The following is a 15,641-nucleotide window of genomic DNA, read 5'->3' as shown; positions in this document are numbered from 1 at the left end:
CCAAAATTCTATTGCCCGGCCTCAAATAGGTGTGACTTCTACATAAGTCCAATTATGATTGCTTAACATAGCGCTAAATTTGTGACACAAAAGGCATAACATTCTAGTTAGTGAGATTGTAAGTCTCCCTTCTTGCATGGTATTGTATGGAAACTTGGCCTTTTTTCCTTCCTTTGGAAGATGTCTTGGCTCAAGGATCCATGCTTGTGATAAGTGGTTTGAGTGTTCTCTAAAGAATGACTAAAAAATGAAAAGCAAAAGCAAAACAATACTAACTTCTAACTCATTAACAACTAACTTTTAATTTCAAGCCATTTACTTTAACGTCAGTTAATTCTAGCCTTTATTCATTTGCCATTATTCATATCATTCTAATTGTTTATGTTAATGCAATTTTCACTTTGTCCACTTGGACCATATTGTGTGATATATTTTGTTTGTGTATACTTTGCTTGTTTGTGTGGTCTTTGACCATCAATGTACATAATAACAACAAAAACCCTAAAAAACTTTTGTGTGGACTGTTGGCTTGATCTTGAACAAATGGACTTAGAACTTAGGTAACACTCCTATGCTAAAGGACTTGGCCAATGCCAACTTTCTGTGAACCAAGTGCTTGCAATTTGAAACTTCATCTGATACATCATTCAAGATCCCTCTGAGTTCATCTGCAACATGATCATTATGAAGCTGTCATCTTGAACCAATGACTACTGGAATTCATCTGTTACATGGGCTAATTTTGAAGAAGATCATGGAATGATTAAAGCTTGGATGTGGCTATCTTTATTTGATGCCTTTTCTCTTCAAGATAATATAATTGTGCATTTGTGTGTTGCTTGATTCTAAATGTCCAAGGGAATTCTGGGTTTCTATTGACATTCTTGTCCATTGGATTGCTACCCATTTGGTCAGATCTTTTCAACTCCTAACTTTTAATTTTATGCATAGGATTAGTCTCTTCATCTTCTCCCCATTTCTTTAATTTCAAAATCTCTCCCTCCCTTTTCTAAATCTTCTTTGATTGATCTTATTTTGTTCCAAACTTTGACCATTTTGCAAAACGATAGAAACTTTGGCCTTATGCCATTGCATTTTCAAATTTCTTTTCTTAAATCAAATTTGTAAATAAACTTAACTATACTTGACTTAAACTTTCAGAAAAGACAAAAAGAACTAACTCATTCAAACCATTTTCAGGCCTCTTGTGCCTTTCAAACTTAATTTTTACTAAAAGTAATGCATCCACTTTGAAATTTGTATCACGAACTACAAGATTTTGATCCCTCATTTTTATGTTGGTACGTAGGCACAAGTACGAAGGGCTTGTCAAACACAAAAATATAATTAATAAAATTATTTTCTCATCCCCGCATTCTATTTGTTTGTAAACATCACTTTTGTACTAAATACATATGCACACAAAAAGGGCTCCCTAGGAGTACCTAAGGCACTTTGGATGCTAACACCTTTCCTCTGTGTAACCAACCCCCTTACCTGTAATCTTTGACATTTTATTAGTTTTGATTTGAAAAAACTTATTACTTTTGGGTTTTGTTCGTAATTTTTCCCTTTCCCCTTGGAAACAATAAAAATGCGGTGGCGACTCTTATGATCATGAATTTATTACTACAGAAATTAAGTGGTGACTCTGCCGAGGAGTAGTCTCCTGTGGGTTTAGCCTACTTTTTGTGTGTATATATTTGTATATATGTGATGTTTGTATATATGTATGTGTGATATAATCTGCTTGTTGTGCTTGGTGATCTCTAAGTGGTGAGATAATTTCTAACCCGAACTTGAGTGCAATTAAAATAGGAGGATGGTATAGTCATGTTCGAATTGTGTGGAGTAGTCCTTAACAAGTTTGCTTGAGATCCATCTGCTCAGTGGAGACTCTTTTGGATTTGGAAATGTCACACAAGTATTTGTGGTTAGCATTACTATCTCTAATTTAGGTCCGAGAAGCTGAGGACCGTAGAACATTTACCCCCTCTTGGCCTATTTAGGACATAGTGCGGAAACTGTTCAAGTGTAGACTTGATAACAGTTGTTACGCGATACTACACTCAGACGAGTTTCTCTTGAGAATATTATGGGTCGATGAGTCAGTCATCTTAACCTGTAATATCCGATAGATGGAATTAAGACTCTGGCAACTTTTTAGAACATGATCTATAGGTTTTTATCCTTAGTTCACTCATTTGGGATGGTTCTTACCCAGACGCCATGCTCGTGACTTACAACAAACCCTTGATTCTTGGTTGATTCAATCAAGTCTTGTCAATATCAATGGAACTTGGGTGTTGATAAGGTGTAAACCATAATCCACCAAAATGGATGATTGATCTTGACAATGACTTGATTCATCCCTTTACATTTGGTTGTCTTATGTGTGATCCCTTATTTGTGATTGTTGCATTCATGCATTCATGTGCATCATAACATTCATCACACGAAAAGTTCAAGGAACTGAGGTAATATTCGCAAATATTTTTAGACCATGGATTATGGACGAAGGAAGACTTAGAAGTACAGTTTCAGATGTCCCGACCTGAAAGAGTTAAGGAAGCTAGCATCTTTTGTATTAGATCCCTTGGACTTCAAATAACGCCATGGGAAGCTATTGTCTATCTTATTTACTGATGTGGTTGAAGGACTTTTGAATGTGCTAGTGCAGTTCTATGATCCTCTCTACCGTTGTTTCACTTTCCCAGATTTTTAGCTTGTGCCTACCTTGGAGGAGTATTCTCATCTTTTGGGGATATCTATTTCTAGTAGAGTACCCTTTAGTGGATTGGAGGAAATTTCCCGATCTAGTATTATTGCTAAAGCTCTTAACTTGAAGAAGTCTGAGATAGAGGCTCATTGGGTGCAGAAAGGAGGATTGTTTGGGTTGCCATATGATTTCCTCATCAAGGAAGCTACTTCTTTCGCTCAAGCCGGTAATGTGGGCGCTTTTGAAGCTATCTTTGTGTTACTCATCTATGGATTAGCTTTGTTCCCTAACATTAACGGTTTTATTGATGTTAACGCCATTAGAATTTTCTTAATTGGGAATCTTGTGCCTACTTTGTTAGGTGATATGTATTTCTCTTTGCATCTAAGGAATTCTAAGGGTGGTGGAACCATTGTCTGTTGCATTCCTCTTCTGTACAAGTTATTTATTTCGCACTTGCCTCTGACACCTGCTTTTGTGGAAAACAAACAATGTCTACGGTGGTCTCAGAGACTTATGTCTCTCACTAATAATGATATAGTCTGTTATGATCCTTCTTTGAGAAGTTTGGAGATTATTGATAGTTGTGGTGAATTCTCTAATGTGCCTCTCATTGGAACACAAGGAGGAATTAACTACAACCCTGCTCTGGCTCGTCGTCAACTTGGGTTCCCCTTGAGAGACAAACCTAATAACACTTTGTTAGAAGGTCTTTTCTATCAAGAGGGTAAAGATCCCTAACATTTGAAGCAGAAGATTGTACATGCTTGGCATAATGTGCATAGGAAAGGAAGATCCGAGCTTGGACTAAGCAATTGTGTAGCTTTGGAGGCTTACACTCTTTGGGTGAAGAAGAAAGCTTTAGAGTTGAAGATGCCTTATCCTTGTGAAAGACCTATGTCTATGGTTGTGGTTGAGCCATTAAATATCCCTAACCAAGATGTAAAGGAGTTGGAAGACACGCTCGTCAAGATGAAGCAAGAGAAGGACATGTGGGAAGAGTGTTTCCGTGCTTTGAGCAAGAATCATGAAGAGTTGCAGTTGGAGTCTAAGGACAAAGATGCACTTATTGAGCTACTTGAAGACCGGGTGACAAAGAGACAGAGAGAGCCAGAGGTTTCATCTTCTAGCATACCTCAACCTTCCGTTGATTGGAAGAAGATTGTTGATCAGCTTGTCCTCGAGAAGACTCAGATGAAGGCTTCTTTTGAGATCGAGACCCGTCGCATTCGAAGGAAGTACGCGCCTTCAGCCATATCTTCTGACGTTGTTAGGGATCCTTAGGATGACTAGTCTCCTTTTCTCTTGTATTTTTCATTTGGTTTCTGAAATTGTACTCAGTGTAATCCTTCCAATTATATAAATAAAAAGAGATTTTTGGTCATCTAAAAATTATTTCAATTGTTGATATATATGTTTGCAAATGATATAGTAAGTTCCTTGAAAACAAAAATAAATAAACAAGCATTGCATTTCATGCATCATTTGCATAAGCAGGTTTCTCTTTCGCCAGATGTCTCATTGGTGTTTCTTCTGTGCTTTAGCCAAGTTGACTCATCGGTACAACACCCGCGCCAATCACTTCAGAATTATGGAGCATCTAGAGCAAGAGAATAGAGAACTGAAGGACGAGATCGCCCGCCTGACTGCCATGATGGAGTCAGTTCTTGCTGCTCAGAGTCAATCTTCTCCAACACCTGCAACTCCTCCTCCTGCGAGAACTGTTATTTCAGAGGTGGCTACCTCTACCATGCCTGCTGCTACCGCTCATTTTGCAACCACTATTCCAGCCGGATTCCCGTGGGGAATGCCGTCCAAATTTATGCCTGAAGGCTTTGCACCTACTTTTGTTTCCATGCCGGCATCTATCCCGGTCATGTCTGTGCCACCTCCCGTTGTGCACACCTTACCTCGTGTAGAGGACACTATAGCGGGGTATTCGTTACCATTAGAGATATTGGCTAAATCTAAGGTAAACCATACAATTCGAGTCGCCACCGCACTTCTATTTATCCAAAGGAATGGTTAGAAAGCGAACAAAAACCTAAAAGTTTTATCGAATCAAAAACTAGTAAAAATGTCAGAGATCTGGGTAAGGGGGTTGGTTATGCAATGGGAAAGCTTTAAGCACCCAAAACATCCTAGGTACTCCTAGGGAGCCCTTTTCATACTTGTTGTAAGGTTGGTGTTTTGTGACAATTTTGTTTGTGCAAACATGATTGAAGAGATGAGAAAAGAATATACAAGTTTATTTACATTTTGTGTTTGAATGGATGAACCCATTGCCTACGTACCATCTTAAAAAGATTAGGATCAAAACCTCGTAGTTTGGGGTAAAAATCTCAAAATGAGTTGGTGAATTGATTGGTCCAAAAGCCTTAAGGTCTTTTGTTATCCAAGGGAGAAAAATGAACCTAAAACCACAAATCCACCATGTGAGGATAGCTTCAACATGCTAGTGAGGGGTTAACCCTATAATAAGCATGGAAGACTCATTGTCCATCACTAAGAATAAAGGTGAGTATTATATCTACCTAAACGATAACTCAAACCTAATAGCTAAAGGTTATGAAAAAGTTTTGATTAAGAAAGTGGCCATTGAAACCACAAAAAGTATTTGAATGAGTTGTATTTACCAATGAAAAGTATTTACAAAATATGGTCAAAGTTGACTTAAAGATTCAATTCAAAATAAGTGTTATGAAAAGAATGTTTGAAAATCAAAAGCATAAGGCTTAGGTTTCTAATGTTGAAAACAATTGTTAAATGTTTGCACAAAAAAGAGTTTTGGCTTGGGTTAGAGTGGAGATAAGAAGAAGAATGGCTAAAGTCCTAAGCATACAAGAGGTAAGGGATAAAGAAACAAAACCACAAATGGAGTTCCTCTCTTGAGATCATATTGATGATCCAAGTAGCTCCCATCCTTTGGAATAAGCAATCACACAAAGCATAAACTCAAGCAATCAACAATCAATGAATTCTTGGAAAAGGCTCCTCAATGTATCTTGGATCCCTCTTTCTTAGAAGCTCATGGTAATGGTTCCTCAATTAGGCTCAAGTTATAAATCCTAGCATAAGAAAACACACATAAAAAAGTTCTATAAACAATCAAAGAATGGACAAGAGGGAGTTTAGAATATGGTCCTTTCAATGTTCATCTTCAAGCTTTAAGCATTCTAAAGGCATGAGGTCTAGTTGCTCTTTAACATTTAAGCACTCTAAAGGCATGAGGCCTAGTTGCTCTTCAAACTCCATTAGCTTGGTAAAGTCCTAAAGTCTAAGTCCATTTTGTCCAATTCTTTGCATTTGGTTCACCACAAACAAACAAACACAAGCACAAAAGATATATACACAATTATATGCTCAAGTGAGCAAAAGGCAAATGGCATTAACATAAACATATGCTCCAATGAACAAAGGAAAAAGCAAATGGATAATATGTACAAGAATAATAAATTGCATAAATGTAAAGTGCAAAAAGTAAATGTTAATGATTAGTGGTTAGTAATTAGTGTGCCATGAGGCAAATTTAGCGCTATGTTAAGCAATCGTAGTTGGACTTATGTAGAAGTCACAACTATCTAAGGCCGGTCAATAATAATGTAGGCAACAACACAAGTTAGAAGTCTTGATTAGTGAACCAAGTTCCAACAACTTGCCATGCCAAAAGAAAAAGAGAATTGATCTTGTATTGGTTTAAGTCCTTTGCATGATTTAGGCAACAACCTATCCTTAATGCAAAGCCATTCACTTGATCATTTGATCAAGATGAATTAGATTTGGATCAAGGAAGAATAAGTCTCCCTAATCAATGCTAACTTATCAACCTTCAACTGATTGATCAAAAAGAAAAAAAAAAGAAGAAGAAGGAGAATAATGGAAATAGAAATGGAAAGATTAAAGTGCATTAAATGAAATAGAATGTACCAATCAACATATGTTGACCAATGATATTGAGGATCATGGTCAAACACTCAAAAACAGAAGTGGGATGAAGATTGGAAGTCAAGAAATGAACAAAATATTTTTGGCATTTTTAATATTAAAAAATAAACTTGAATTAAAATAATAAAGAAAGGTCAAACTTCAAAATCACTTCAAATCAACTTTGAAAAGTCCAAGTGATTTATCCTAAGTTTAACAAGGTCAAACAAAGTTTGACAAAAAATTTCAGCATTTTTAAAAGTCAGAAACTATTTTTAATCAATTAAAAATGAATAAAAATAACCTAATTGAACTAAAATCTCAAATAAATCTCAAATCAATTAAGAAATTGATGAGAATATTTTTCATAGATCCATCATCATTCAAATAGGTTAGAAAAATGTTTTTGTATTTTTTGAATATCAAAAACTATTTAAAATGAATTAAAAATAACCAGAAAAGAGAAAATTCACAAAAAATATCAAATGGCAAAATAAAAAAATATTAAAAATCATTTTTAGAAACTAGAATTAAAATGGAGAAGAATGCAATTGGTCCCATAGTTTTTGGAATTAAAATAAAGAAGTTATGAATTTTTGAAAATAAAGGAAATAAAAGAAATTAAATCAGAAAATAAGAAAATCAAAAAAACCAGAAGTGTTTGATCAAGCCTCATTAATTGACGTGGCTGATCAAACGCTCCACATGCGCGCGCTCATGGTGGTCTCTAGTCAAACGCGTCACACATGGCATTATTGAAAGTCATAACAAGCAATGGCCAAGATTAGATCTGAGAAGCTCAATCCAATGGTCCAGATTTGATCTGGCAAGGAGACGGTGACCAGCGCCACCGTCTTCTCCGGTGAGCTTGTGTTTTCCGGCCAAAATTGTAGACAATAAAAACTTAACCAAATGAAGCGATCCTCATATCATTAGAAAGATGGGGTGATGTACATCACCCCTATACCATTGGTTTCTCATCTAGATCCTCATAGAGAGAGAAATCAGAGAGAAAATCATGGTGTTCATACTGAACTTCATGGATTTCAACAATTGAGCATTCAAAACAATTGCCTCTATGAAGAGGACTTCAGACAACACAATAGCCAGGCAAATGGATCAAAGATTAATGAGTTTCGAAGAAAAAACCAGTTGAAGTAAACCTTTGAATTGTGAAGATCTGAGCTAGCTTCCTTGCTTCCTTTGGCGAAACAGAAATTCTATGGACTGGATAATGAAGGTCTAGGAACTTTAGATCTAAAGATTCAACCAGATTTAGTTGAATTTTAGATCTGAAAAATTGAAGAAAATGAACTTAGTTCCTTTGGTAATTGTAGCGGTGTATTCGTCACTTTATGATTTATTGACTAAATCAAAAGCAAAACATACAAAGATAGAGTCGCCACCGCACTTCTATTTATCCAAAGGAATGGCTAGAAAGAGAACAAAAGCCTGAGAAGTTTTACGCAAAGAAAACTAATAAAAGGTCAGAGATCTGGGTAAGGGGGTAATTATGTTGTGGGAAGGTGTTAGGCACCCACAACATCCTAGGTACTCCTAGGGAACCTCTTTTCACAACTTGTTGTATCATTATTTGTTTATGAAATATTTTTGTGCAAACATTGATTGAAGAGATGAGAGAAAGAATATATAATTTTAGTTATTGTTGTGTTTGGATGGATGAAACCCATTGCCTACGTACCTTTTCATGAAAGATAAGGATCAAAACGCCGTAGTTCGGCTAAAAGATTTCAAAAAGTGAGTGGATTGATTTTAAACGAAAGCCTTAAGGTCTTTCGTTATCAAAGGGAGAAAACTCGACCTATGCAACCACAAGTCCACCATGTGAGAACAACTTCAACGTGCTAGTGAGGGGTTAACCCTATAATAAGCAGGGAAGTCTTACAATTCAATCACTAAGGACAAAAGGTGAGATTCACATCAACCACTAAGATAACTCAGATCTATGGCTAATGCATGAAAATTTTGATTAAGAAGTGATCATTGAAATCACAAAAAAAAAAGCACATTTGAGTGAGTTGAATTAACCAATTATAAATATTCACAAAATGAAGTCAAAGTTGATTAGAGATTCAATTCATAATAAGTGTTATGAAAAGAAGTTTGAAAATCAAAGGCATAAGGCCTTGGTTAATGGTGATTAGCAAAAATAAGGTGTATGGCAAAAAATTGAAAATTGGTGGTGTATGGAGCATGCATACGTGAACAGTACCCAATGTAAGCTCAAATGCACTTAAAATCATTTTATCAACACAATGGCAATGGAAATTAGTTCATGTAATGCACCATTTTTAAATTTTCAAATTTCCCTCCAATATGGGCATGAAATAGCAAATGATCATATGGTGAATTTTCATGCAATGTGATGATGGATCTGGAAAGTTCATGTCATGAGAAGAATTATGCAAAAAGGAGCACTCAATTTGGAATTATGAGTCAAAAGTTATGACCTTTTGAAGTTCCATGCCCACTTGGCAATGATTGGACCATATCTCCTCAACCGATCATCCGATGCTCATGATCTTGGACTTTTTGGAAATAGGAGAGAGAGATCTTCAACTTTTATGTTGGACAAAATTTCATTTGAAGATTCTTTGATGTTGGAAAGTTGAGTTGAAGTTGGTCCAAAAACTTTCCATTTTTGGAAACTTGAAATTATAGGTCACTTTCTATTTTTGGAAATTTTTGACTGGACTCAAATTCTTCAATGTGAATGTTTGACATGATGAATAAGCCTTGTTTGAACATGAATGGGATGAAGAAACTCAATTCCCACACTCAAAGTCCACAGTTGACTTTACAGTTGACTGGCATTGGTCCTTAGATGACCTGGAAATGTTCTGATGAATTTGGACCTCAACCACCTGGGGAATTGGTTCCAAAATGGACCCATAGCTCATATAAGTTCCATATAATGATCACATGATCCATATCTCAATGGAAACTTCATCTCTTGCACAAAGGCTTCACTTGAATTGCCTTGACCTATTGACTGCTTAAGCTGCAAGACAAGTGTTAGATGACATATTTTTGTACATTTTTGGTTAGTGATTAAAAGAAAAGAAATGATATACAAATGCAGGAAATGCTTGGTGATCAAGAATCACTCTCAGGAGATATCCCACCCACAGGGAAGGAAGCAAGGTGTCCAATGATCCTTGAGGCAATGTTTCAAACACTTAATCACTTGGACTTAGAGGATTCCATTTAGGACCTTTTCTTGGAGGCCTTTCCTTTACTCTCTTGTGACACTTTGTTTCAAACACTTGGGTTTCATTTGTACTTGCATTTCGGTTATAAGAATGGCATCATGGCACCACCTTAGGGGGACATGTTTGTAAGACCATTATCCTTTGTTTAGAATAGGTCACACTTTTTCACACACAAGGCTTTCTCTTGGGCTACCTTACAATGATACCCTTTTTATTTCCTTGTCGGTTACTTTGCATCCATGTTGTATAAGCCACATTTTTCAATCATATAAACAAACCCTTGATTCAATGTCAAGCGACTTTTTCTTAATCAAACTCAAAATACTTAATAACTACGATTAATATTGTGCGCCAAGAGCCTTAAGTGCTAGAGAATAAGTGAGAATGGAGCATTCTTATCCTCACTCTGATTATTTTGGATGCAAGACACTTGGCTTGTCGTCTAGAATATTCACCTCTGCCCATAAACTTTAGTGCAATCTAATCACAAACTCTTTTCATAAACCCTTATTTAAGGTAAAATCAACATAATCCATCAAACCTAATTTTTGTGCCTTAGGGAACCACCCTGAAAACCCTTTTCTCAAAGGAAAAATAAACCAACAAACGGACATTTTCTACTCCGAACTACGGAGTTCTGATTCCTCATCCCCGAATGAGTGATACATAGTGTAACACCTCAAAATTTGCCCTCCTCTCTTGGGACTAGCTTAGCATATTGCATCTCATTTTGTAGGACATTAGGCATTACATCTTTGCATATCATGTGGAAACAATGAGCCAGTCATCCTCCTAAGTCTTTCTCAGAAGATAGAGAGGTTAAAAGATTCAAGCTTGAGGGTCTCATGAATTGATCACTAATCATCTGAGGTTTGTGCTTCAATTAGGGTTTATTGGTTACTCAAGGAGGTTGAGTATTATCTTGGTTGAGATGGTACATCATCATCATCATGATTCATTGTGCCTGATCATGTGCCTTGGGATTAAGGTTTTGACCTCTGGTCAACCCTAATCAGTTGCATTATACCAATCAGGGTTTTTCAAGGAGATGAGGTCTTTATTGAGATGGGGATCATCATATGATTTTGTTGAGCTTGTATAAGCTAGGGTTTCATTTTTGTGCCATTTCATCAAGAGGTTGAGGCTCAAAATCATCTGTGCATGGCCAAGTCATCTATCAACTACAAAAGTCAACCACAAGTCAACTGTTGGATTTGGAGGTGGGAAGTGAGTGGAAATACTTCATTCATGTTCAAACAGGCCTCATTTGACATTTCAAACATCAACATTGAAGAAAATAAAGTCTGATCAAAACTTTCCAAAAATAGTAAGTGACCTATAATTTGAAATTGCCAAAAATGGAAAGGTTTTCAACTCAAGATTACTTCCTCAAGAAAGCTTCAAATGAAGTTTTGTTGAACATGAAAGTTGTAGAGCTTTCTCTCCCATTTCCAAAAAGTCCAAGATCATCAATTTCTCATGTGTGATTAAGAAGATATGGATCAATCTTGACAAAGTGAACATGGAACTTCAAAGGAGCATAACTTCTCAACCAAAACTCCAATTTAAGTGGCTCTTTTTGCACATTGATCCTTGTAACATGTATTTTCCAAGCATACAATCATTTGGCATGAAATCTCATTTGCATGGCATTGGTTCAATCATGAAGATTTTGGTGGAAAATTTCACAAATTCATTTTGGTGTAACATGGGCATACCAAATCACTTCTAAACATTGCATGAACACATTTTAAGTGAATTTTTGCCTTGCATGTGCACTGTTCACGTGCATGAAGGTGCATGAAGTAGAAAATCCATTTTTTGCATTTACACCACAAAGTGATTAAACTTATTTGCATTTGCCCTAATCCTTTCCTAATCATGTTTAGCATGGACTATAAATGCTTAATCATAACAGAATTCAACATGATTAACAATTCTAGATCTAGAATTCTCAAAATCTCAAAATTCTCTCTCACTTTGTTCTCCAAATTTCTTCAATCACAATCATTTTTCCTTAGTTGATTCATCATCCTGAGCTATAATTGAGCATCTTTGGACGTGGAAACAGAGGAATTCATTGCATACAAGTTCATGTTCATCTCTTGAAGCTTCCATGGCAGTTGAGGATTCAGCTTGATTCAAGAACATTTGAGCTTCCAATTCATCATCATTTGCCTCTCAAAGCACGTTGGAAGAAGATTCAAGCACTGCAAAGCTTTGAAACACGTGAATCCAAGTGCTGCTCATCAAGAGGTCACTTTTTCGACTTCCTTAATTCTTCAAATTGTTATATTCTTGTAGATCTATTAATGGTGATGAATATGCACTTTGAATCGAGCGATTTGGTGCTATATCCATGAAGCTCTATGTGATTCAAGTTTGGATGATGAACTTTAAATCCTTCGATCCATGCATGTGTGTGTGTTTTTTCATGAAATGATGATTGATTCTTGTTGTATGATGAGTGATGAGTTGATTAATATGCATGTTTTTGATTTCTGGAACGTTTGAGAATTTCTGGAAAATTGGATGAAGAACATTCATCGTGTTCTTCATGATACATACGTTTCCAGTTTACCTACGCCTTTTCCTGCGGAACGCATAGCGCTTCCTACGGATTTTGATGCGAGTTCATCGCTATTTCCTGCGGATTTTCAAATAGGCTTTAAGCGCGCGTTAGGGTTTGAAGGTTGAAACGGTGGCGTTTTGGCTTTCGCGCGCTTGGTGATTCAAATTGCCACTGAGTTCGAATCCTGGCTGTGTAACTTTTTCAAATGCCATGCTGTTTTTGCTCTTTCCCTCAATGCCTTTCCATACTTGCTTCACATGTATTTTTCATTTTTTCTTCAACTTTAAAAATTCACAACAAATAGAAAATTGCTCCAAAAAATATGTGGTTTTTTGCATTGTGTCACATTTCTTGTCTAGTATATTTTGATGATTAATTCATAAATTGTGATTGGCTGGAAAATACTTTGTGCTAAGGTTTGTGAACATGTGTCCATTCTTGACATTGCCTTGCTTATTCATTTGTGAAATGCTCAATTTTAATCCAATGCTTTTGAAATTTTACATGTTGAAATTAGACATGTTGCTTGAAATTATGGTGTTGATTTGGTATTTTTATCATGTGTCATTTCTGTTTTATGGTCATGTTAAGGTAGGTGTGACAATTTCTGTCACACCTTTGCTTGTGCAACTTGATTGATGTGTTTACCATGCCAAATGATATCCAATTGCCTTGATTTTTTGTATGATGCATCTTATGGATGTTGTGTTGGCTCATGATATTTCTTGAAATTTGTGGAATCATTTCTGATTTAATTGAGATTTTTCATTCTGGATGGTCATATGTGAGCTTTTGAATTGCATTGAATTTCATTCTTTTGTGAAATGCTTGTGGATTATCCAATGAATGTGAAATTTTGCACACTATTTATAGACATGTTGAATGGTGTTTTGGATTTGGTTTGAGGTTTTTACCAATTACCTTTTCTGTTTTAGGCTTATGCTAAGTTGGTGTGACATTTGGTGTCACACATGTGCTTGTTTGTGCTTGCCTTGACTTATGCAATATGATTACCATACCTAATATTGTCCAAATGCTCTAATTTTTTGTGTGATGATCATGTTGTATGTCCTGTTTACTCATGAATTTTGTCAAAATTATTTGAATCATTTTTGATTTAATGTGCATTTGTTCATTCTGATGTCACAATGTGGTCACAACTTGTATACCTTGCCATGTTTGGTTCATGAAATGAATTTGGTAATTGATATTGAGATGAGACCTTTTGGATTGTGTTCTTGATTGAATGAAGTTGATTCATGTTAATTTTCAGCTTCTGTTTTGGATTTTTTCTCCATCTTTGACCCTAGGCCTTGACCTAGTGGTTGGTTGCTTATGTTTGAGCTTTGATTTCAGGTTGAGCACTCAAGTTCCATAGTTGATGATGCTCTATCACTTGAGCCTTTGATGTTTACTTTTGACTACTAACATTGTGTGTTTTGTAGGGTTGTTAACTCATTTGAGTTTGACTTGCTGGCTTATGCCTTTGCTCATTGGGTTTGACTGTTTGATATTCATGATTGTCTGTCTGTTTGTACAGTTGAACTGATTTGTTTGATGTTTCAACAGGTACATAAGTTGCTTAAGTTCTTTGAACTTGCTTTTGCTTGGTTGCTTAACCATTGAGGTATAACTCTTTTAACTTCATGTAGTCTGGAAGACCTGTCCTGTTATGTGGGCAGGCACCTGTCTGAAGCCCTCCTTAAGAGGCAATGCTTGTGAATGTTTATTTTTGTGCCAAGCAGGAAAAGTCCTTTGATAAGGCAATTGGCAGATAAAAGAGATATGTAATCCATCTCCTGCTACTCAGTGTGTCATTCACTTTGCTCACACACCTTGTGTTGATGCATTGTGGATAATAGATCTATGTTGTGTCAGTCATCTGTGGAGAAGAGTTCCAACTTTCTGAACTCCCACATCTTCTATTTTGAGTCAAGCTCTCCCAGGCCAGGGATAAGAGCTGTGAGGTCTTACCCTCACTTCCCATTTCATCTGTTTCACCCTAACTCTCAATGTTAGGGTTAAGAGCTAACTACACCCAATTCCAGTTGGCTTGTGTTTCACAGCCTGACCTTGTATGAGCCCATTTGTTTGCATATAGTGTGTGTGCTTGCTTTGTGTGCTTGTATGTATTTGCTTGTGCTGTTTAGGATAGCTTGTTGCCTGTGCAAGTTAGATAGAAACCTCAACCTAGGACCATCGTGGATTGCATGATAACTATTAGGCTCGAGTAAGTCTCCCTTTTAGTTTGTCATTTCCCAGTCTCTGGTTAGGAGAAATTTTCTCCCCTTTTAAGGGGAACTACGTCGCCCTGATCCTCATACCAGATGAGGTACGTAGGCAGGAGATGAGCTGATCTGTCCGGGCACCCTTTTTCTTTTTTGTGTGTGTTTGCTTGACAGCTAGCAGGCTCGAGTACCAGACTCCCTGTTAGCTTGTTTGTTCAACTTCTTTGTTGCTTTTGACGACTCAGCGTCCGGTTAACCTCTTGTTTTCTTGGAGTCTGACGTAAGTCCAGCGATTGGCAGTCGGTTTCCTATGTGTGAGTTTGGAGCCTGACGTAAGTCCAGCGATTGGCAGTTGGTTTCCTGTGGGTGTTTGTTGGTTCGGAGTCTGATGTAAGTCCAGCAATTGGCATTCGGTTTCCATGTTTGCCTGTTTGTGTGGAGTCTGACGTAAGCCCAGCGATTGGCAGTCGGTTTCCTGTGTGTGTTGTGTTTCGGCGTGCGTGAACCGAACTACGGTAGCTCTGATTCTCATTCTAGATGAGATACGTAGGCATAGGATGCGATATCCTAGCGAGCCCGTTCCCCTCTTCTTCCACCTGTGTCTTGTTCCAGTGTGTGTGTGTGCATTCTTTTGAGCAGTTTCAGCAACCTTATCCTATCTTTCTGAGCGTGGATCCCGTCGAGTACGACGGATGCGTAGGGGTGCTAATACCTTCCCTTCGCATAACCGACTCCCGATCCCATCTCTCTTTGGTCGCGAGACCATGTCTTTTCCAGGTTTACTTTGAGCGTTTCCTTTCCCTCTTTTGGGATAAATAACGCACGGTGGCGGCTCTGTTTGTTTTGGTTTCCCGCCGGTTGTTTTTCGCGGATGCGACAGCTGGCGACTCTGCTGGGGATACTAGAAGTTGACCTTTTGCTGGTCCATCTTCCCTAAGCGAGTCACTCCTAGCGCTCTCTAGGAT

The sequence above is a fragment of the Lathyrus oleraceus genome, chromosome 1 (assembly GCF_024323335.1).
Source record: "Lathyrus oleraceus cultivar Zhongwan6 chromosome 1, CAAS_Psat_ZW6_1.0, whole genome shotgun sequence".
Taxonomy (NCBI): domain Eukaryota; kingdom Viridiplantae; phylum Streptophyta; class Magnoliopsida; order Fabales; family Fabaceae; genus Lathyrus; species Lathyrus oleraceus.
Note: the sequence above shows the minus strand (reverse complement) of the source record.